The following is a 24174-nucleotide window of genomic DNA, read 5'->3' as shown; positions in this document are numbered from 1 at the left end:
AAGATGCCCCTTAAATGTCCCTATCGTCCCTGCTTCCACCACCTCCTCCGGTAGCGAGTTCCAGGCACCCACTACCCTCTGCGTAAAAAACTTGCCTCGTACATCTACTCTAAACCTTGCCCCTCTCACCTTAAACCTATGCCCCCTAGTAATTGACCCCTCTACCCTGAGGAAAAGCCTCTGACTATCCACTCTGTCTATGCCCCTCATAATTTTGTATACCTCTATCAGGTCTCCCCTCAACCTCCTTCATTCCAGTGAGAACAAACCGAGTTTATTCAACCGCTCCTCATAGCTAATGCCCTCCATACCAGGCAACATTCTGGTAAATCTCTTCTGCACCCTCTAAAGCCTCCACATCCTTCTGGTAGTGTGGCGACCAGAATTGAACACTATACTACAAGTGTGGCCTGTGGCCTAACTAAGGTTCTATACAGCTGCAACATGACTTGCCAATTCTTATACTCAATGCCCCGGCCAATGAAGGCAAGCATGCCGTATGCCTTCTTGACTACCTTCTCCACCTGTGTTGCCCCTTTCAATGACCTGTGGACCTGTACTCCTAGATCTCTTTGACTTTCAATACTCTTGAGGGTTCTACCATTCACTGTATATTCCCTACCTGCATTAGGCCTTCCAAAATGCATTACCTCACATTTGTCCGGATTAAACTCCATCTGCCATCTCTCCGCCCAAGTCTCCAGACAATCTAAATCCTGCTGTATCCTCCGACAGTCCTCATCGCTATCCGCAATTCCACCAACCCTTGTGTCGTCTGCAAACTTACTAATCAGACCAGTTACATTTTCCTCCTAATCATTTATATATACTACGAAGAGCAAAGGTCCCAGCACTGATCCCTGTGGAACACCACTGGTCACAGCCCTCCAATTAGAAAAGCATCCCTCCATTGCTACTCTCTGCCTTCTATGGCCTAGCCAGTTCTGTATCCACCTTGCCAGCTCGCCCCTGATCCCGTGTGACTTCACCTTTTGTACTAGTCTACCATGAGGGACCTTGTCAAAGGCCTTACTGAAGTCCATATAGACAACATCCACTGCCCTACCTGCATCAATCATCTTAGTGACCTCCTCGAAAAACTCTATCAAGTTAGTGAGACACGACCTCCCCTTCACAAAACCGTGCTGCCTCTCACTAATACGTCCATTTGCTTCCAAATGGGAGTAGATCCTGTCTCGAAGAATTCTCTCCAGTAATTTCCCTACCACTGAAGTAAGGCTCACCGGCCTGTAGTTCCCGGGATTATCCTTGCTACCTTTCTTTAACAGGAACAACATTGGCTATTCTCCAGTCCTCTGGGACATCCCCTGAAGACAGCGAGGATCCCAAGATTTTTGTCAAGGCCTCAGCAATTTCCTCTCCAGCCTCCTTCAGTATTCTGGGGTAGATCCCTGGGGTCTTATCTACCGTAATATTTTTTAAGACACCCAACACCTCGTCTTTTTGGATCACAATGTGACCCAGGCTATCTACACCCCCTCCTCCAGACTCAACATCTACCAATTCCTTCTCTTTGGTGAATACTGATGCAAAGTATTCATTTAGTACCTCGCCCATTTCCTCTGGCTCCACACATAGATTCCCTTGCCTATCCTTCAGTGCGCCAACCCTTTCCCTGGCTACCCTCTTGCTTTTTATGTACGTGTAAAAAGCCTTGGGATTTTCCTTAACCCTATTTGCCAATGACTTTTCGTGACCCCTTCTAGCCCTCCTGACTCTTTGCTGAAGTTCCTTCCTACTTTCCTTATATTCCACGCAGGCTTCGTCTGTTCCCAGCCTTTTAGCCCTGACAAATGCCTCCTTTTTCTTTTTGACGAGGCCTACAATATCACTCGTCATCCAAGGTTCCTGAAAATTGCCGTATTTATCTTTCTTCCTCACAGGAACATGCCGGTCCTGTATTCCTTTCAACTGCCACTTGAAAGCCTCCCACATGTCAGATGTTGATTTGCCCTCAAACATCCGAAGGGCAACAATGGGCTGTCGTGCCTCTATTCAAGAGAAAGTACCGTAAACTCAGCGCATTAGTACATACACTTGCCTTCAATAATCGATACAATAGCCAAACCCATGAAATTAAGTTGTGCCCAAGTCTAAACCTCCTTAGCACCTCTAAGGGTACTCCCACTGTCCTCTGCCAAAGGCCTTCTCCGCATCCACCGAGATAATCACCTTTGGTTCACAAGCTGAAGAGGGGGAAAGAACAACATTCAGCACCTGCCATATGTTAGTAGATAATTGTTGCCCCTTGACAAAACCTGTCTAGTCCTCTGCAATTACCTCCGGGACATATGCCTCCAATCTTAGCGCCAACACCTTGGCCAGTAGTTTGGGATCCACATTCAAATGGGCAATGGATCTACATGATCCACATTCTGTTGGGCCTTTTATCCTCTTTCAAAATAAGGGAGATGGAGGCCTGCAATAGTGTTTCGGGCAATGCAACCCAAGCCAAAAATTCATTGAACATGTTTACTATCAGTGGTATCAGTTGACCCACAAACTTTGTGTAAAACTCATCAGGGAAACCCATCAGGACCTGGGGCTTTCCCCGACTGCATCGGCCCAATGCCTATCAACATCATCTCAGAAGTAAATCGATCCTGGGGTATACTCCGTGTACATGTGAAAGGATGAAAACTCCCTATCCCTTCGTTTCAAAAATCTCCACTGAGATGCGCACCCCCGCCCCCCAAAGCTCTGCCCAATTTTCTGTATAAAGACTCCGAAGTGCCTTCGCCACCCCCAACAGACCTTTTTAGTATCTAGCGCACAATTGAAGCCACCTCCAAGAATCACTTGATGCATAGCCAGGTCCGGGATGGCTCCCAGCAGATGCTTTTTTTTATTTTTAATTTTTTTAATATATAAATGTCACGTCATCCCAGTTAGGAGCCTGGACACCAGCGCCTCTGATGTCCCCGCCAACGACCCACTGACCACCGCGTTAGTGTCTGCAACAAACATATTGACTGATAGAGGGACCCGTTTATTGGTTGCACCTCCTCGAGCCCTTCCATCAAAGCCTGAGTGAACTGGCTCACCCACCCCCTCCGCAGTCTGGTCTGATTTCAAACCTGCAAGTGACTCTCCTGCTAGAACGCCACCATAAGCATTTACATTCCTCAGGTGAGCAAAAACTCTTGACTCCTCAGCGGCCATCCAATCCCCATATGTTCCAGATGACCAACCAAATCAGTCAGTCTCTCTCTCTCTTCTCTCTCTTTTCCCCCCCCCCCCCAACCACCAAAATGTTTTCTCCTGCCAATGCCCCACCTAGATTTGTTAATTGAAACCAAACCAGAAGAGAATATATTTACACAGCAGATCTTGAATTCACTCACTAGAATTAGGTGTGCAGGAAGCAGATTGTCATAATTCCCAAACAGGAATTTGTTATGTGATCTAAAATGGAAGGTATGGCAGGAATACAGGGAAATAATGGGGACCTTTTCAAAGAGTCAGCACAAGCACGATGAACTGAATGGTCTCCTGTGCAGTAAGATTATCTAATTTTTAAAGTAAATTGCGTTTTGGCACACTTTCTGCTAAATCTATTTTTTAATTCTATTCCTGTGAAGCTTCTTTGGGACATAATTGATGCTGTAGTTTACATGACTAAATATCATTGGAACATTAAAAGTGGTTATAAATTTTCTCTTTCATTTCAGGCATCAGCACCAATAACTTTTATGGATCCCAAATGTAATAATCCTTAAAAGTTGAAGAATTTGCAGTGACCAAGGTAGGAGACCTATTTAAGGAATTGGAAAATATAGTAAATCTGGTATTTTAATGTGAAACATATGTAATGAAGAAATGGAAGGCATGTGGGGGAGAATGGCAACTTACTTATCAGAGTTGGGTTCAAATCTGATTCAGACAGGGATGTAAAAAATGTTCAACTTGGGCAGCATGTACTTTTAAAACAAGTCCTGCAATTTTTGCAGTCTGAATGGATAGAACTTAGTGAAGGATTTGCCAGAGAGGTTTGATGGTCAAAGGCCAGATTTGGTCAATTTTTCACAGCGGACCCACAATGCATCCTCCCAAATGCTGCGTTGCAATTTGCTTCAGATGGAAACAATATTACAAAGACGGTCAGAAATTTAAAAGTTTAGTGAGTAAATAATTAGACCACTGTTTTAGTTGAGTTCTGACCTTCTCAATTGTGCTAATCTCACCGCTCTGCCACAAGTAGCTATTGCAAGTAGTTGTGATGGAAGAACTTTCACTCATCTTGAGCATAAAAATATCTGAAATTTTACAGAAGAACAGTTTATAGAGTCATAGAGGTTGACAGCATGAAAACAGGCCCTTGGGCCCAACTTGTCCATGCCGTCCAGTTTTTACACTAAGCTAGTCCCAATTGCCTGCATTCGGCCCATAACCCTCTATACCCAGCTTTCCCATATAACTGTCGAAATGCTTTTTAAAAGACAAAATTATACCTGCCTCTACTAGTGCCTCTGGCAACATGTTCCAGATACTTACCACCCTCTGTGAAAACAATTCATCCTCTGGACCCTTTTGTATCTCTCGCCTCTCACCGGAAACCTATGCCCTCAAGTTTTAAACTCCCCTATCTTTGGGAAAAGATGTTGACTATCTACCTTATCTATGCCCCTCATTATTTTATAGACCTCTATTAGATTACCTCTAAGCCTCCTACGCTCCAGGTTTTGATTTGCAATAAGCTTGCCTTTTTTTAGTTTGTTCTCAGATCTAGTGTGCATTATCTCATTCAATTATTTTGCTTTAGAAACTGTATCTTGTCTCGATTGATTTGTGCCATTTGCTTCACAAAGATTTCCCAATAAATGATCTTTTGTGTGCAATAATTTCTCTGAATTATTGATTTGTCTACATGAATTGTCTACACAAATTCAAAAAGCAACCAAAAGGTTTAAGATTTAGGGCGGCACAGTGATTAGCATTGCTGCCGACAGCGCTGAGGACCGGGTTCGATCTCGACCCCGGGTCATTGTCTGTGTGGAGTTTGCACATTCTCCCCATGTCTGTGTGAGTTTCACCCACACAACCCAAAAATGTGCAGGTTCAGTGGATTAGCCTGCTAAATTGCCCCTTAATTGGAACAAAATAATTGGGTACTTTAAATTTATAAGGGAAAAAAAAGGTTTAAGATGTGCAAATTTAAACTCAAATTAACATAATACATTACTGATGGATTCTGTTATTAAACTTTGTCTGAAGGTATAGATTACTTTTTGTGATATAATTGTCCTGTATCCACATGCTTAAGTAGTTCATGCGTCATGTTGCCAGTTATTGTTGGATGCTATGTAGTTTTTAAAAATTACATTTTTTAATTTTAGATTTAGATTACCCAATTAATTTTCTCCAATTAAGGGGCAATTTAGCATGGCCAATCCACCTACCCTGCACATCCCTGCACATCTTTGGGTTGTGGCGAAACCCACGCAAACACTGGGAGAATGTGCAAACTCCACACGGACAGTGACCCAGAGCTGGGATCAAACCTGGGACCTCGGCACCGTGAGGCAGCAATGCTAACCACTGCGCCACCGTGCTGCCCCGGATGCTAAGCAGTTTATAGCATCAATTAGATTCATAAAATTTCAGCTGCAGCGACTAGAAGAATTTTATCTTCCTATATACTTTGTTTGAAATTTTTTTTAAATAATGATGAATATATGTTTACTCAAAGAACTTAATAGGTTGTGTTAATTAAGGTTAAACTGTTTTCTTGATTCAGATTTAGCAACTCCTGATCTCATAAGTAACTTCTTAAAACAGACACTGGGTAGTTTAAATTTACCCAAAACATTCTTTAATGGCAGCTCTTCGAAATTTATTTCAGCAAATCACATACACTGCTGATGTGAATTGGCTCTTCATTGAACATTTTGTTAAAAATAAAACGTGACAATGAACTGCGAGTAAAATTGATTTTTAAGCTTCTGTATACTGTGGCAAAATTTAAAAGGGTAGAGTGCAGGTAATTCTTGATGGAGTTTAGAGTCATGAGCCTAGTGGCTCGATTTGCAGATAATATAAAGCTAATGAATGGAGACTGCAAAACTGAATTGGATAAGCAACAAAAGGATTTTAATATTTTTGCAGTTGGGCATACAGATGGCAGATAAAGTTAGTGTGGAGAAAAACAAATGTAATGTGGATTTAAAAATCCCATGGAGTGACAACGACGTAAATGGAAATTGTTTATGAAACATTAATGTGGGATATGAGTCCTCATTGAAAACAGATTAGGCAATAATTGATAACAGGAAATCAAATCAGCTGTTGGAATGTAATAAAAGGTGCCACTTCATAAACGATTGACACAACTGTTTGGAATACACTGACAGTTGTGGTCATCTCAGTGCAAAAAAGGATATTGCAGCTATGGAAAGGATACAGAAGAGTTGAGATATGATTGACTGGTTATTATGGGAGTTGACCATCTTTTCACTGGAAAAACGAATTTTGATGTGATTATGAATGTAACTTTTTACTATTCTCACATCGATAGTTGGACGACAGGACAGAGGCTGCCTTTAAGTGGGGGAAGGGGTAATTTAAAAAATATATAAATTTACCCAATTCTTTTGTCCAATTAAGGGGCAATTTAACGTGGCCAATTCACCGACCCTGCACATCTTTGGGTTGTGGGGGTGAGACACGGGCAGAATGTGCAAACTCCACACGGACAGTGACCTGGGGCCGGGATCAAACCCGGGTCCTCGGCGTTGTGAGGCACAGTGCTCACCACTGTGCCACCCAGAGAAGGGGGTAAATTTTAAATGAATCTGCAAACATGTTATTTCAGTGAGCACAATGGGCTATCTGTTCTCCTTACAAAGATAGAGGAAGGAGACTGTGTTGATTCATCCAAATGCAAATCAGATTAATCTCTTTCAGAAAATAATATTTTGGGATACAGTATACAAGTAATTTGAGACATGATGGGTGGGACAGTGGTTAACACTGCTGCCTCACCGCTCCAGGGACCCGGGTTCAATTCCCGCTTGGGGTGATTGTGTGAAGTTTGCACTTCCTCCTTGTGTCTGTGTGGGTTTCCTCCGGGTGCTCCATTTTCCTCCCACAGTCCAAAGAGGTGCAGGTTGGGTGGATTGGCCATGTTAAATGCATTTTGGTAGATCTAACATAGAGGGGAAATAATCAGTAAATGGTAAAACTCTTAGGAATTTAGAAAGTCAGAGAGATCTGGGTGTACAGGTTCACAGATTTTTGGAAGTGGCAACACAAGTGGACAAGGTAGTCAAGAAAGCATATGGAATGCTTGCCTTCATTGGACAGGATCCAGCTCTTCAGAGCACCCTAAGTGCTCTCATCCCAGGTACTTCCTACGTTGGAGATCTCTACTGCCTCCCAAAAATACACCAGGCCAACACACCAGGCCGTCCTGACGTATCAGAGAATGGGATCCTGTGTGAGAACCTCTCTGGCTACATCGAGGGCATCTTGAAACCCATTGTACAAGGAACGCCCAGCTTCTGTCGCGATACGACGGACTTCTTACAGAAACCCAGCACCCATGGACCAGTTGAACGAGGAACATTCCTTGTCACAATGGATGTCCCGGCACTGTACACCAGCATCCCCCATGACGACGGGATTGCTGCAACAGCCTCAGTACTCAACACCGACAACTGCCAATCTCCAGATGCAATTTTGCAACTCATCCGCTTCATTCTGGATCACAACGTTTCCAGACACACTGAACAGCCATGGGGACCAAATACGCACCTCAATATGCCAACATCTTCATTCACATAATTGAACAAGAACTCTTCACCGCACAGGACCTTCAACCGACATTATACACCAGATACATCGATGACATTTTTTTCCCTTTGGACCCACGGTGAAGAATCACTGAAATGATGACATGATGACATCAATAAGTTCCATCCCACCATCCGACTACTCTCCAAATTCGGTTGCATTCTTGGACACACTCGTCTCCATCAAGGATGGTCACCTCAGCACTTCGCTTTACCGCAAGCCCACGGATAACCTCACGATGCTCCACTTTTCCAGCTTCCACCCTAAACACATTAAAGAAGCCATCCCCTATGGAAAAGCCCTCCGTATACACAGGATCTGCTCAGACGAGGTGAAGCGTAACAGACAACTACAGACGCTGAAAGATGCCCTTGTATGAACGGGATATGGCGCTATGCTCATCGATCAGCAGTTCCAACGCGCCACAGCAAAAAACCGCACCGACCTCCTCAGAAGACGAACACGGGACACAACCGACAGTGTACCCTTCGTCGTCCAGTACTTACCCGGAGCGGAGAAACTATGACATCTTCTTTGCAGCCTTCAACACGTCATCGATGAAGACTAACATCTTGCTAAGGTCATCCCCACACCCCCACGACTTGCCTTCAAACAACCGCGCAACCTCAAACAGACCATTGTTTGCAGCAAACTACCCAGCCTTCAGAACAGCGACCATGACACCACACAACCCTGCCATGGCAATCTCTGCAAGACGTGCCATATCATCAACATGGGTACTACCATTACACGTGAGAACACCACCCATCAGGTACGTGGTACATACACGTGCGACTCAGCCAACGTTGTCTACCTCGTATGCTGCAGGAAAGGATGTCCCGAAGCGTGGTACATTGGCGAGACCATGCTGACGCTGCGACAACGGATGAATGGACATCCTGCGACAATCGCCAGGCAGGAATGTTCCCTTCCTGTCGGGGAACACTTCAGCAGTCAAGGGCATTCAGCCTCTGATCTTCGGGTAAGCATTCTCCAAGGCGGCCTTCGTGAACCGCGACAATGCAGAATCACCGAGCAGAAACTTATAGCCAAGTTTCGCGCACACGTGTACGGCCTCAACTGGGACCTTGGATTCATGTCACATTACAATCACCCCCATACGGCCGTACTTGGAATATTGCGCACAATTCTGATCACCACACCAGCAGAAAGATGTGAAGGCTTTGGAGAGGGTGCAGAGGAGGTTTACCAGCATGTTGCCTGGTCTGGAGAGTGTTAGTTATGTGGAGAGGCTGAATAGACTCTGACTGTTTTCATTAGAACGACGGAGGTTGAGGGGTGACCTGATAGAGATCTACCAGATTATGAGGGGCATGGATAGAGTGGATGGGCAGGCACTCTTTCCCAGGGTGGAGGGGTTAGTCACCAGGGGGAATAGGTTTAAGGTTGTGAGGCAAAGTTTAGAGGAGATGTGCGAGGCAGGTTTTACACAGATAATGGTGAGTGCCTGGAATGCTCTCCCGGAGGAGGTTGTGGATGCAGATACATTAACGGCGTTCAAAAGGCATCTTGACAAATACATGGATAGGATGGATATAGAGGGATATGGCAAGCGGAAATGCTGAGTGTTTTGGCCAAGGGGGTGTCATGACCGGTACAGGCTTGGAGGTCCAAAGGGCCTGTTCTTGTGCTGTATTTCTCTTTGTTCTTAAATTACCCCTTAGTGTCCAAAAGTTTAGCTGCGGTTACAGGGATAGGGCAGAGGCATGGCCTTAAATAGGGTGCTCTATTTGAGGGCCGGTGCAGATTCAATGGGCCGAATGGCTTCCTTTGCACTGTAAATTCTATGATTCTAAGTGAAACATGCTTGAGGGAAATGGGTGAATTGAGATGAGTGGCTCCTAAATGTTTCCACCAGTAGCCTTTGCTTCACCTCTTGGGTTGATTGTAGACTAATTGATCGACTCCCACAATAATTCAGTATCCCTTTAATGTTGCATCATGAAACTACCAGAATGGTAGCAGGAGAACTGGATGGAGAGTTGATTGGGAACACAGGAGCAGGAATAGGCCATTCAGCTCCTCAATCTGCACCACTGTTCCTCTGGATCATGACTGATCATTACCTCATCAGCATTTTTCCATGTTGTTTCCTTATCCCTTTTTGTCATTTGTATATTTCCTTTTGCCCTTGGTGTCATTCATATCTAGAAATATATCGACCTCTGCCCTCCACGTACTCAGTGACTGAGCCGCCACAGCTTTCTGGGGTAGAAAATTATAAAAATTCACTTCCTCTGAGTGAATAAATTCCTCATCATCTCAGTCCTAAATGACCTACCTCTTTTTCTGAGACTGTTTATCTTGATTCTGAAATGAAATGAAAATCTCTTATTGTCACAAGTAGGCTTCAAATAAAGTTACTGTTAAAAGCCCATAGTCGCCACATTCCGGCACCTGTTTGGGGAGGCTGGTACGGGAATTGAACAGTGCTGCTGGCCTGCCTTGGTCTGCTTTAAAAGCCAGCTATTTAGCCCTGTGCTAAACCAGCCTAAAACCCCCAGTCAAGGGTACATCTTTTCTGCATCTACCTTGTCTCACACTTTTAAGAATTTTGTAAGATCCAATGTGATCAACTTGCATTATTCTAAACTTCAGAGAAGACCCAGTGTGTGGAATCAAGGATTTATGGTTATGTTAATAAGACAATTATGTTAATTATGCCTAAGCATGGCATCAGAGTCCGATAACCAGGAGGTTCCAAGAGAGCAGGACAGAGAGCAGTTGTGTCCTGGAAATCATGTGTTTACCCTGAGGTCTTCTGAATAGTTCTTAATAAATAGTTTCAAGAAAAACTATATTCTGATGATCGCAAGGCACAACCTCTTCAAAACATGGCGGTCAAAGTTTGAGAAACTGAGGCCACAGATTGGTAAGCCAGACATGAAGGCCTTGGAACAGATTGACGACACAACAGTGGAGAACTATAATATTGAAAGGTAAGGGCAGTGAGAGACACAAGATGATAGCTGTTGAAAGGCCACTTCCACGGTCTTTGCAACACATTGAGGGTCCACCGCAAAGAAAACGGGCAGGAGACAGTTCAAAATGTACTGAACAGCTTCAGGGTGAGAAGGGAAAGCACAGAACAGATATTTACCCTCTTGTATACAGTTGGTGCCCTAGCTGATGATGTCCTGTTGTGACAAAGCATTTAGGAGACTGTGGCATCCTACAACAAGGTTACATGGCGGACTTTGATAAGTGCTTCAGCCCTAAGAAGAATTTAATCCTTGACATAACAAGATTCAACTAGCATAGCCATGGGGGGGTTGAATTCATTGATTCCTTTATTAACTATTGTAACGACTGACTAGTCCTTGTAGTTACAGAGCCTTAAAGCGCAAGTTAATTCACACCTGCTTTGTCGTTGGCATCTCTATACAATGCTTTTTTCCCCTCTTCGTTTATGGGATGTGGGCGTCGCTGATTAGGTCAGCATTTAGTGCCCATTCCTAACTGCTCTTCAGGAGGTGGTGATGACTTGCCTTCTTGAACCGCTACAGTCCTTGAGGTGTGGATACACCCACTGTTCTGTTAGGGAGGGAGTTCCAGAATGTTACCCCAGCGACAGTGAAGGAACGGCGATATATTTCCAAGTATCATGGTGGGTGACTTGGAGGGGAACCTCCAGGTGGTGGGGTTCCCAGGGATCTGCTGCTTTTGTCCTTCTAGATGGTAGTGGTCATGGGTTTGGAAGGTGCTGTCTAAGGAACCTTGGTGAGTTGCTGCAGTGCATCTTGTAGATGGTACATATGGCTGTCACTGTTCGTCGGTGGTGGAGGGTTTGAATGTTTGTTGAAGGGGGAGCAATCAAGCGGACTGCTTTGTCCTGGATGGCGTCAAGCTTCTTGAGTGTTGTTGGAGCTGCACTCATCCAGGCAAGTGGAGAGTATTCCATTATACTCCTGACTTGTGCCTTGTAGATGGTGGACAGGCTATGGAGGGGTCAGGAGATGAGTTACTCACCATAGGATTCCCAGCCTTTGACCTGCCCTGGTAGCCACAGTATTAATATGGCTAGTCCAGTTCAGTTTCTGATCAATGGTAACCTTCAGGACGTTGATTGTGGGGGATTCAGCGAGGGTAATATGAAGGGGCAGTGGTTAGATTCTCTCTTGTAGGAGGAGATGGTCATTGCCTGGCACTTGTGTGGCACAAATGTAATTTGCCACTTGGCAGCCCAAGCCTGGATATTGTCCAGGTCTTGTTGCATTTGGACATGGACCGCATCATTGAGGAGTCACGAATGGTGCTGAACATTGTGCAGTTATCTGCAAACATCCCCAATTCTGACCTTATGGAAGGGAGGTCATTGATGAAGCAGCTGAAGATGGTTGGGCCGAGGACACTACCCTGAGGAACTCCTGCAGTGATGCCCTGGAGCTGAGATGATTGATCTCCATCCACCACAACCATCTACCTTTTGTGCCAGGTATGACTCCAACCAACGGAGAGTTTTCCCCTTGATTCCTATTGATTCCAGTTTAGCTAGGGCTCCTTGATGCCATACTCGATCAAATGTTGCCGTGATGTCAAGGGCAGTCACTCTCTCCTCATCTCACCTCTGACATTCAGCTCTTTTGTCCATGTTTGAACCAAGGCTGTAATGAGGTCAGGAGCTGAATGACCCTGGTATAACCCAAACTGAGCATCCGTGAGCAGGTTATTGCTAAATAAGTGCCGCTTGATAGCACTATTATGACCCCTTCCATCACTTTGCTGATGATGAAGAGTAGACTGATAAGGCGGTAATTGGCTGGATTGGATTTGTCCTGTTTCTTGTGTACAGGACACATCTGGCCAATTTTCCACATTGCCGGGCAGATGCCATATTGTAGCTGTACTGGAACAGCTTGGCTAGAGGTGCGGCAGGTTTTGGAACACCAGTCTTCAGTGCTTTTGCCGGGAAATTTTCAGGGCCCATAGCCTTTGTACTATCCAGTGCTTTCAGCCGTTTTGTGATATCTCGTGAAATGAATCGTATTGGCTGAAGACTGACACCTGTAATGCTAGGGACCTCCGGAGAGACCGAGATAGATCCATCCGATCAGCACTTCTGGCTAAAGATTGTTCCGAATGCCTCAGCCTTGTTTTTTGCACATATGTGCTGGGCACCTCCATCACTGATGATGGGGATATTTGTGATGCCTCCTCCTCCAGTGAGTTATTTAATTGTCCACTACATTCGTGGCTGGATGTGGCAGGACTACAGAGCTTAGATCTGATGCGTTTGTTATGAAATCACTTAGCTCTGTCTATTACTTGCTGCTTGTGCTGTTTGGCTCACCAGTCACCCTGTATTATAGCTTCACCAGGTTGACACCTCATTTTTCGGTATGCCCTACGTTGCTCCTGGCGTGCTCTCTTGCATTCTTCATTGAACCAGGGTTGATCGGCTGGCTTGGTGGTCATGGGAGAGTGGGGAGTATGCCGGGCCATGAGATTGCAGATTGTGGTTGAATACAATTCTGCTACTGCTGATGGCCCACAGCGCCTCATGGATGCCCAGACTTAAGTTGCTAGATCTGCTCAAAGGCTATCCCATTTAGGTTGGTGGTAGTGCCATACAACACGATGGAGAGTAACCTCAATGTGAGGACGGGACTTTGTCTCCACCAGGACTGTGCAGTGGTCACTTCTACTGATACTGTCATAGACAGATGCATCTGCAGTAGGCAGATTGGTAAGGATGTTTTCTCTCTTGTTGGTTCCCTCACCATCTGCTGCAGTCCCAGTCTAGCAGCTATGTCCTTTAGGTCCCAGCCAGCTCGGTTTGTGGTGGTACTTCCATTCCACTCTTGGTGATGGACATTGAGGTCCCCCATCCAGAGTATATTCTGCACCCTTGCCACCCTCCGTCCTTCCTCCAAGTGGTGTTCAACACGGAGGTGTACTGATTCATCAGCCGATGGTGCCTTGTAATCTGCAGGAGGTTCCCTTGCCCATGTTGAACCTGAAGCTTTGAGACTTCACGGGGTCCAGATTAGATATTGAGGACTCCCAGGGCAACTCCCTCCTGATTGTATACCACTGTGCCGCCCCCTCTGCTGGGTCTGATCTGCCAGTGAGACAGAACATACCCAGGAATGGTGATAGTGGTGTCTGGGACGTTGCCTGTAAGATATGATTCTATGTGTATTACTATGTCAGACACAAGCCCCCCGATGTTAGTAAGGAGGACTTTGCAAGGTCATTTCTGGTGCCTAGTTTGATGCCAGATGGTCCGTCCAGTTTTGTTCCTTTTTTGTGTTTTTGTAAAGGTTGAGTACAACTGAATGGCTTGCTAGGCCATTTCAGAGCACATTTAAGAGTTAACCACATTGCTGTGGGTCTGGAGTCACATGTAGGCCAGAGCAGGTAAGGATGGCCGATTTCCTTCCCGAAACAACATTAGTGAATCAGATGGGTTTTTACGGCAATCTACAATGGTTTCATGGTCATCATTAGACATTTAATTCCAGATATTTCATTAAGTTTAAATTCCATCACCTACCGTGGTGGGATTTGAACCCCTGTCGCCAGATCATTATCCTGGGTCTCTGGATTACTAGTTCACCGACAATACAACTGTGCCACCGTCTCCCCATGCTGTTTGATTTTTTGCAGTCCAGCAAGGATATGACTTGAGAGAAGGCTGAGGAGTTTGCAAGGCAGATGCTGATAGGCATACTGGGAGACGCTGATGCTCAGTAAAGGTTAATCCAGGGAGCCCTGCCCACTGAAAAGTCTGCTATTTTAAAAAAAAAATGCCTGCTAAAGAGGCAGGGGGATCCCTTCCACCCATGCTAAAATGTTGCTGAGGCCGTGCCAACAGACAGTACTGCCATGAAGACTGCCCAACTGGGGGAGCCGAATGCTTTTTCTATGGCAAGACCGGACATTTAAAACAGTTCTGCCAATCTAAAACACATTTCAAGAGAAAAAAGCTAGAACATACGCCCAAAAATTTTGGAAATAGGAAATATACCATTCCAACCTGATGATTGTCCAGGAGAAGTCAAAGGAAGTAAAAATTCATCCATCTAACTTAAAAGCTGCAAGCGTCAGAACGCATGAAGGATCGGTTCATTACCAACCTTGGGTATGAAGATAAAATTAACAAAACTTCATCTTGGTGAACTAGCATATTTCCCTTCAGCATGTCAGCGTATTTAAGATCTGGTCTCCTGCAGAAGGTTGACGAGGTATCTGTAGAGGACAGCAAAACAATACTCAGAATCACAGAAAAATACAGTGCAGAAGAAGAGACCCTTTGGCCCATCGACACATGAAAAACACCTGGTTCACCTACCTAATCCCTTTTGCCAGCAGTTAGTTGGTCCATAGCCTTGAATGTTATAATGTGCCAAGTGCTCACCCAGGTACTTTTTAAAGGATGTGAGGCATCCTGCCGCTACCACCCTCCCAAGCACTGCATTCCAGATTGTCCCCACCCTCTGGGTAAAAATGTTTTTCCTCAAATACCCCCCACCCCCAATCTTCCTGTCCCTCGCCGTGAACATTTTTCCTCAAATCCCACCTCCTGAACCTTCTGCCCCTCACCTTGAACTTGTGTCCCCTCGTAACCGACCCTTCAACTATGAGGAACAGCTGCTCCCTATCCACTCTGTCCATGCCCCTCATAACCCCTCGATCAGGTCGCCCCTCAGACTTCTCTGCTCCAACGAAAACAACCCAAGCCTATAACTTAAATGTTCCATCCCAGGCAACATCCTGGTGAATCTCCTCTGCACCCCTCCCAGTGCAAGCACCTCCTCCCTATAATGTGGCAACCAGAATTGCACACTGAACTCCAGCTGTGGCCTCACCAAAATTCAATGCAGCGCCATCATGACCTCCCTGCTTTTGTAATCAGTGCCTCGATTGATTAAAGGCAAGTGTACCATATGCCTTTACCACCACCCTATTTACCTGCTCTTCTGCTTTCAGAGATCTATGGACAAACACGGCAAGGCTCCTTGATACTGGGAAGTCCCGAGGAACATGCTATTCATTGAATACTTCCTTGTCAAATTGCTCCTAAAGTGTATAACCGTACACTTTTCAGGGTTAAATTCCATCTGCCACTTATCTGTCCATTTGACCATCCCGTCTATTTTCCTGTAACCCAAGGCACTCAACCTCACTGTTAACCACCGAGCCAATCTTTGTGTCACTCGCAAACTTACTGATCCGACCCCCCACGTTGTCATCTTATATGAATGATGAATAATAGGGGACCCAGCACAGATACCTGTGGTACGCCACTGGACATTGGTTTCCAGTCACTGAAGCAGCTGTTGGTCACCGCCCTCTGTCTCCGACAACTAAGCCAGTTTTGAATCCACCTTATCAAATTACCCTGGAACCCAGGTGCATTTGCCCTCTATCAGTTTCCCATGTGGGACCTTGTAATAATCTTTAATGTCACAAGTAGGCTTACATTAACATTGCAGTGAAGTTACTGTGAAAATCTCCTAGTTGCCACATTAGGGCGCCTGTTCGTGTACACTTGAGGCAGAATTCAGAATATCCAATTCACCGAACAAGCACGTCTTTCGGGACTTTGTGGGAGGAGGCCGGAGCACCTGGAGGAAACTCACGCAGGCACAGTGAGAACGTGCAGACTCCGCATACAGTGACCCAAGCCAGGAATTGAACCCGGGTCCCTGGTGCTGTGAAGCAACAGTGCTAACCACGGTGCTACCGTGTCGCCCTTGTCAAAGGCTTTGCTGAAATCAATACAGACTACATCAACTGCACGACCCTCATGGCAGACTGGTACAAAAGGTGAAGTCACATGGGATCAGAGGTGAGCTGGCAGGATGGATACAGAACTGGCTAAGAAGGCAGAGAGTAGCAATGGAAGGGTGCTTTTCTGATTGGAGGGCTGTGACTAGTGGTGTTCCGCAGGGATCAGTGCTGAGACCTTTGCTGTTCGTAGTATATATAAATGATTTGGAGGAAAATGTAACTGGCCTGATTAGTAAGTTTGCGGACAACACAAAAGGTTGGTGGAATTGCGGATAGCGATGAGGACTGTCAGAGGATGCAGCAGGATTTAGATCGTTTGGAGTCTTGAGCGGAGAGATGGCAGGTGGAGTTTAATCCGGACAAATGTGAAGTAATGCATTTTGGAAGGTCTAATGCAGGTAGGGAATATACAGTGAATGGTAGAACCCTCAAGAGTATTGAAAGTCAAAGAGATCTAGGAGTACAGATCCACAGGTCACTGAAAGGGGCAACACAGGTGGAGAAGGTAGTCAAGAAGGCATACGGCATGCTTGCCTTCATTGGCCGGGGCATTGAGTATAAGAATTGGCAAGTCATGTTGCAGCTGTATAGAACCTTAGTTAGGCCACACTTGGAGTATAGTGTTCAATTCTGACCACACTACCAGAAGGATGTGGAGGCTTTAGAGAGGATGCAGAAGAGATTTACCAGGATGTTGCCTGGTATGGAGAACATTAGCTTTGAGGAGAGGTTAAATAAACACAGTTTGCTCTCACTGGAACGAAGGAGGTTGAGGGGCGACCTGATAGAGGTCTACAAAACTATGAGGGGCATAGACAGAGTGGATAGTCAGAGGCTTTTTCCCAGGGTAGAGGGGTCAATTACTAGGGGACATAGGTTTAAGGTGCGAGTGGCAAGGTTTAGAGGAGATGTACAAGGCAAGTTTTTTTACACAGAGGGTAGTGGGTGCCTGGAACTCGCTGCCAGAGGAGGTGGTGGAAGCAGGGACGATAGTAACGTTTAAGGGCATCTTGACAAATACATGAATAGGATGGGAATAGAGGGATACGGACACAGGAAGTGTAGAAGAATTTAGTTTAGACGGGCAGCATGGTCGGCACAGGCTTGGAGGGCCAAAGGGCCTGTTCCTGTGCTGTACTTTTCTTTGTTCTTTGATCTTCATCTACACACCTGGGCATCACTTCAAAAAATTCAATCAAATTTGTTAGGCATGAGCTTCCTCTGACAAAGCCATGCTGACTGTCTCTGATCAAGCTTTGCCTTTCGATGTGTAGCTAGATTCTCTTCTTCAGAATTTTCTCCAAATAATTTCCCTACCACTGGTCTGCAGTTTCCTGGCATTTCTTTACAACCTTCTTAAATAGTGCAACCAAATCAACTGTTCTCCAGTCCTTTGGCACCTCCCCCATGGCCAGAGAGGAAGTAAAAATTTGGGTCAGAGCCCCTGCTCCCACAGCAGCCTGGGACACAATTCATCTGGACCTGAAGATCTGTCCACATTTAAGCCTGCCAACACCTTGTTACTTCCAATGTCAATTTGCACAAGAACATCACAGTCTCTCTCTCTGAGTTCCATACCTACAGTATCATTCTCTTGGACGAAGACATGTGTGAAGTATTCGTTCAACACCCTGCCAATGTCCTCTGACTCCACCCACAGATTTCCGCCTTATTCCCTAATGGACCCTTCTTTTCTATTTCCCCGTCCAAAACTTTTTATTTTGCAACTTGTTTATTTCATTGCCTATAACAAGCTTAAATGGGACCATGTTATTGTTGCTATCATTAAAATGCTCCCCACCAACACCTCAACCACTTGTCCAGCTTTCAAAATTTATCCCCAAGTCAGTTAGAGGACTGGCAGTCCTTGAAACTGCAACAGCTGTTGAAATCCACTCATGCTGAAACACCATTCGTTGGACCACAGGAGGAGATTCTTACTTCTCTTTTGTAGACAGGCTAGCAGAAGTGTAAATAAACGGCACTGAAAAAGATGGTGATCGTCCGTTGGAAGGAGCTGCTCGACCTTAGTTGACTTTTTTTGGACAGAGTTCAGGAGAAGGAAACCGTTGCAGAAGCAGATGGTCTGTTGGAAGAGGGCCTAGATCTTACTGAACTTTGATTCTACTGCTAATGCCACTGAAGTCTTGTCTTTTTTGAGGAGATTCAGCCTTTTGTTGAATGATAATAAAGAACTGAATTTGCCTGCTTATTCCACTAAACCCACCGACGAGTTCCTGCAGTGCATCTAATAGATGGTACACACTGCTGCTATAGTGCATCGGTGGTGGAGGGAGTGAATGTTTGTGGAAGGGATGCCAATCTGCTGCTTTGTCCAGGAAAGTGGGGAGTATTCCATTCCGCTCCTGACTTGTGCCTTGTAGGTGGTGGACAGACTTTGGGGAGTCAGGAGGTGAGCTGCATGATTCCTAGCATCTGACCTCTTGTAACCACAGTAAATGGATGGTGATTTGTATGGCTTGTGCCAGCGTGTTTGAACTTGAAGTTTTGGTCATGGGAGGGGAAGGGTTTGTAGAGATTTGGGGGCCATTTCGTGGAGAGAATGTTTACCAGCTTTAAGAAGCTGAGGAGAAATTTCAACTCCCTGGCTCTTGTCTGTTCAGATACTTTCCGATTCACTATTTTTCGGGTAATACTTTTGCCTCTATCCCCTTGGCACCACCCTATTGAACAGGATTTTGGCTTTGGCTTGGTCTGGTGGGGGGACTATTTCTTGCACATCCCGACAGATCCTATCAGCGGTGTGGGCTCTGTTGAATGAGGTAACGGTGATTTGGGTCCTATTCTGGACGATGAGTTGTGGAGCGAGGCCTTTCACAGGGTTAATGTCCTCATGTGCTCAGCTTAGTCTGATCCAATTCAAGATGGTAGACTGAACTCACCTGACCAAGACGAGGATGAGCGGATTCTTCTCTGGGGTGGATGGAGGCAGCACAGTAGCGCAAGTGGATAGCACTGTGGCTTCACAGCGCCAGGGTCCCAGGTTCGATTCCCCGTTGGGTCACTGTCTGTGCGGAGTCTGCCCGCTCTGCCCGTGTCTGCGTGGGTTTCCTCCGGGTGCTCCGGTTTCCCCTCACAGTCCAAAGATGTGCAGGTTAGGTGGATTGGCCATGATAAATTGCCCTTAGTGATCAAAAAGGTTAGCAGGGGTTGTTGGGTTAAGGGGATAGGGTGGGAGTGAGCCCTTAAGTGTGTTAGTGCAGACGCGATGGGCTGAATGGCCTCTTTGGGGGCTGGTTTAGCACACTGGGCTAAATAGCTGGCTTTTAAAGCAGACCAAGGCAGGCCAGCAGCACGGTTCAATTCCCGTACCAGCCTCCCCAAACAGGCACCGGAATGTGGCGACTAGGGGCTTTTCACAGTAACTTTATTTGAAGCCTACTTGTGACAATAAGCGATTTTCTTTTCATTTTCGTTTCATTTGTTCTGCACTGTATGTTCTATGTACCTATGTACCTATGGAGGGTAGGTTCTGGCCTTGTCCCAAATTAGTAAGCCTTTGGGTCTCTCTCTTCAGCCCATGTCAGAGATACTCTCTGTCGATTTGGAGCCATTGTCCGCTGGTGGCCATTTTCAGGGTGTTGGGTTCACTGGTGCTCCAGATGGGGGTAAAGACTGATGTCCTCACCTTTGTCTCATTAATAGCCCCGAGGTGAGTTCTGTTTGGGTGGGGGAATCCTACTCCGCCGGTGCCTCAGTATGGTTGGGTGACCTCGTGTCCTCCTTGAATATGGAGAAGGTTAAGTACACCATCAAGGGGTCGGTAGAAGGGTTCTACCTCAGATGGCAGCCATTCATTTCCTTTTTCAAGAGCTAGCCACCATCCGTTGTTAAAGCATTTAGTTTAGTTTTTGTGGATTAAATGAATCTGTGCCTTTGCTTGTCTGTCTTGTTCTTTGATAGTGTAACTTGGGTTAATTGTTTGATATTGTTTACAATGAAAAATTTTGAATAAATATGTTTCTAAAAAGGAAATGAAAATTTTCAATAAACGTATTTTGAAAAGATAAGCATGTATCTACCCCCCTTATCCTTCATACAATTCTCCACCTTGAAGAGAACATTTCTCTTGACAAATTGCTTTTCCCCTGCTCCTTGTCGAAAATGCGGTTTAAAAAAAAATTACCTACCCCACCCATTCCCACTTTAGTGCTCCTTGTCATCCAAATACGTCTCCTGCAACAAGGCTATGTCCACATTTACCGTCTTAAGAAAAGACAGTGTCTTTTTCCTTTTGATACGATTTAAAATTAATTACTGCCATGGTACAGGCCACTAGAAGGAAAATAGGATAGGTTTTTCACGGCACATTCTGGGTGTGTGCCACAGTACACTTGCCACATCTCAAGTTACATGAGACACCAGAAAATCCCTGAAATGTTGTTCTCGGATAAAAGACCTGGCTGTACCAATGCAGGAATTAGTCAACAACATACAAACACCAAAACAACAAAAATACAAAAGAATAGCAACCACATTAGTTCTAAGGGGACAGTCCTCAACATAGGTGAGAAACCATAAGGCTAACCCTACAGCCATACTATTATTACCATCAGGAGACATTTTGAACTCCCCCTTGAAGACCTAAACCGTCTCCCACCTCCTGGCAATGGCACCACTTGGTTCTGTCATGATTAAAAAGAAGATACCAAACAGCCAGTATTACCATCATAAAGATACAAAGAGGACTGATAATTAGTACATGGCACAGCTACCATGAATTAAAAACCCTGAGATTCTTGAGGATAAGGATCAGATTCTCATCCAGTGCTCAAATGTTAACACCTCTCAGTAAACAGGATGTATGACGATATAAAATCAGACCTGACTGGGAGAGTGTGAATTTCGATGAGCTGCAGACTGTCAGTCGAAGTCCTCACCGTTTATGCACTTAACGAAGGCCAAGGCACTAGTCGGATTATCACAAAACTTAACGAGTAGTTGGATATCACCCCCAGAGTCGCAGGATGAAAGCAGGGCATGATTTATTCCACTTGCTTTGAGCAGTTTCTGAACTTAATCGAAGCCTCAGCACTTCAGCTGGGTCACCATCATCCGGTGGCCTTGACATCGATCATTATGAAGTGCTTCAAGTGGTTGATCATGAGACACATCAACTCCATACGCCCAGGATGCCTTGATCCACTGCAATTTGCATACAGCCACAGCAGACGCTATCTCCCTAGTCTTGCACTCATCCCTGGAACATCTCGACAACAAGGACTCCTACTCATTGACTACAGCTCCACCATTAACACTGTAATCCCAGCCAAGCTCATATCAAAACCTAGAACTTGGCCCCTCCCTTTGGATCCTCACCTTTCTGACCCATAGACCACAATCAGTAAGAATAAACAACCCGTGATCCACGATAGTCCTCAATACCGGGGCCCGCAAGGCTGCTTAAGTAGCCCCCTACTATGCTCTCTATACACACATGACTGTGTGACAAACTGTGGCTCCAACTCCCATCTACAAGTTTGCTGGTGTCACGACCGTAGTGGGTCGGATCTCGAACAATGATGAGTCCGAGTACAGGAATCTCTCCCTCAACGTCAGCAAAACTAAAGAGCTGGTCCTTGACTTTAGGAAGCGAAGTATCATAACATTCCTATCTGCATCAATGGTGCCGAGGTAGAGATGGTTGACAGCTTCAAATTCCTAGGTGTGCACATCAACAATCTGTCCTGGTCCACCCACTTCGACGCTACGACCAAGAAAGCACAACAGCACCGGAACGTCCTTGGGAAACTAAGGAAATTCGGCATGTCCACATTGCTACTTGCCCATTTTTACAGAAGCACCATAGAAAGCATCCTATCTGGCTGCATCACAGCCTGGTATGGGAACTGCTCGGCCCAAGACTGTTAGAAACTAGAGAGTCATGAACACAGCGCAGTCCATCCTGCGAACCCACCTCCCTTCCATTGACTCTGTCTACATCTCCCGCTGCCTTGGGAAAGTGGGTAGCATAATAAAATACCCCTCCCACCTGGGTTATTCTCTCTTTCAACCTCTTCCATCGGACAGGAGTCTCAGAACACGCACTAACAGATTCAAAAATAGCTTCTCTGCTTTTACCAGATTCCTGAATGGCCTTCTTCGGGACTGAACTGATCTCTCCACGCATTGTCTCTACTGAGCAATGCTACATTTGGTATGCTTCACCCAATGTCTGTGTCTATGTATTTACATAGTGTATTTATCGTATAACCTATGTTTTTTCATGTATGGAATGATCTGTTAGGACTGTGCGCAGAATAATACTTTTCACGGTACCTCGGTAAACATGACAATAAATCAAATCAAATGTATTTTAATGTATTTTCCCAACATCACAGCCGATTTGTCCCTCCTCCTTGGAGCAAAGTGGGTTATGGAGAATTTGATAGAAGTTTATAAGATTATGACAGGTCTTGATAGTACAGACAAAGAAAAGTTGCTGGTACAAGGACTAGGGGATACAGATTTAAGGTTTGACTTGAGATACAGGAGGGATGCAAGGAAAAATCTTTTTTACCCAGAGAATGGTGATGATCTGACAGTTGCTGCCTATGGTAGTGGTGGGACTGGGAATGGTCAACACCAACAATTTAAAACAAAAATTAGATAAGTGTTTCAGGGCTATAAATATGCAGGGCTTTGGGAATAGAGCTGAGAAATGGGATTGACTGGATTACAGAGATCAATGGCATCCTCCTGTGCAATGATGATTTTTACTCTCAAGATGACACATTGATTAGTTACAATGCAAGAGGGCTGCTGATACCAAAATAGTGCAGACAAATGTTATTACTTAATCATGTGGACAACAAGAAGGAACATGGTCCATGATATTTGGCGCCTGGCCAAGGGAAAACTCACATGTAACCATTTCACAATATTGCCATGTTGTGACCACAAAAAACGATTGGCTGCAACTTGCTCTCGCTGCTTTCTGTGATGAGTGTCAATGATGTAACGTGCCGACATTTTATTTAACGTTTCAAACTGCTTATGGTGAAGGGGAATTTCCAGGTCTTTGTCAATTCACTGTATGAAACATATGCAAAAATGCAGTAAGCTGATCCAATAATTAATTTTCCATATATCAGAAGAGATTTCCAATCAATGTCCCCAACCAATTTTGATAGTGAATGTTTGATTGTACACATCTTTCATAATCCAAGTTGCACATAAAAATTTCAAGCTCTGCTGTGATGTTCTTTTTGTGCCGAACATCTCTTAACTTCGGCATGCCTTCTGTATGTATTGTCATTACCTGTTTCAAACCTTTTGTCACCAGATATGTTGGCATTCAATACGAGATGAATTTGTATGTACGCCATTGTAGAGGATAGTGACAAATTTCCAAGTGCAGCCAAATTTGAAGAGGATACTCGTAAACCCTCATGGGTGGCTTTCGTCAAGTTGAGAAAGGTCATTTAGAGCGGTTGGCACGTTTTTTTGCACTTTTCTTGAATTTGCCATGAAGTGTAGATCATGCCTGTGATGCCTCTCGATGGGTGCGAATCGCACCACAATTCTTATGTCATTCCTTAGCCACTGGGAGGAAACCGTTGAAGAGCCTTGCAATTGTCTTCC

General features: G+C 45.1%; 1 protein-coding gene and 1 pseudogene across 8 annotated transcripts in view; one reads left to right on the top strand and one right to left on the bottom strand.

Moving 5' to 3' along the window:
- The window catches only part of LOC140409431 (protein FAM200A-like), a 59633-nt pseudogene extending 35715 nt beyond the window's left edge, over window positions 1-23918 (bottom strand).
- The window catches only part of ptpra (protein tyrosine phosphatase receptor type A), a 373815-nt gene that overhangs the window by 110540 nt on the left and 239101 nt on the right, over window positions 1-24174 (top strand). For 6 of the 8 annotated variants that reach the window (XM_072497619.1, XM_072497616.1, XM_072497617.1 and 3 more), the window contains one exon: window positions 3693-3766. The exons of the other annotated variants lie outside the window; for them this stretch is intronic. The gene's annotated coding sequence lies outside the window, so the exon portion shown is untranslated. The remainder of the gene's footprint in view (window positions 1-3692; window positions 3767-24174) is intronic. 8 annotated transcript variants of the gene reach the window in all.

This window comes from Scyliorhinus torazame, chromosome 3, assembly GCF_047496885.1.
Source record: "Scyliorhinus torazame isolate Kashiwa2021f chromosome 3, sScyTor2.1, whole genome shotgun sequence".
NCBI lineage: Eukaryota > Metazoa > Chordata > Chondrichthyes > Carcharhiniformes > Scyliorhinidae > Scyliorhinus > Scyliorhinus torazame.
Note: the sequence above shows the minus strand (reverse complement) of the source record. Positions and strands in the feature narration are given on the sequence as shown.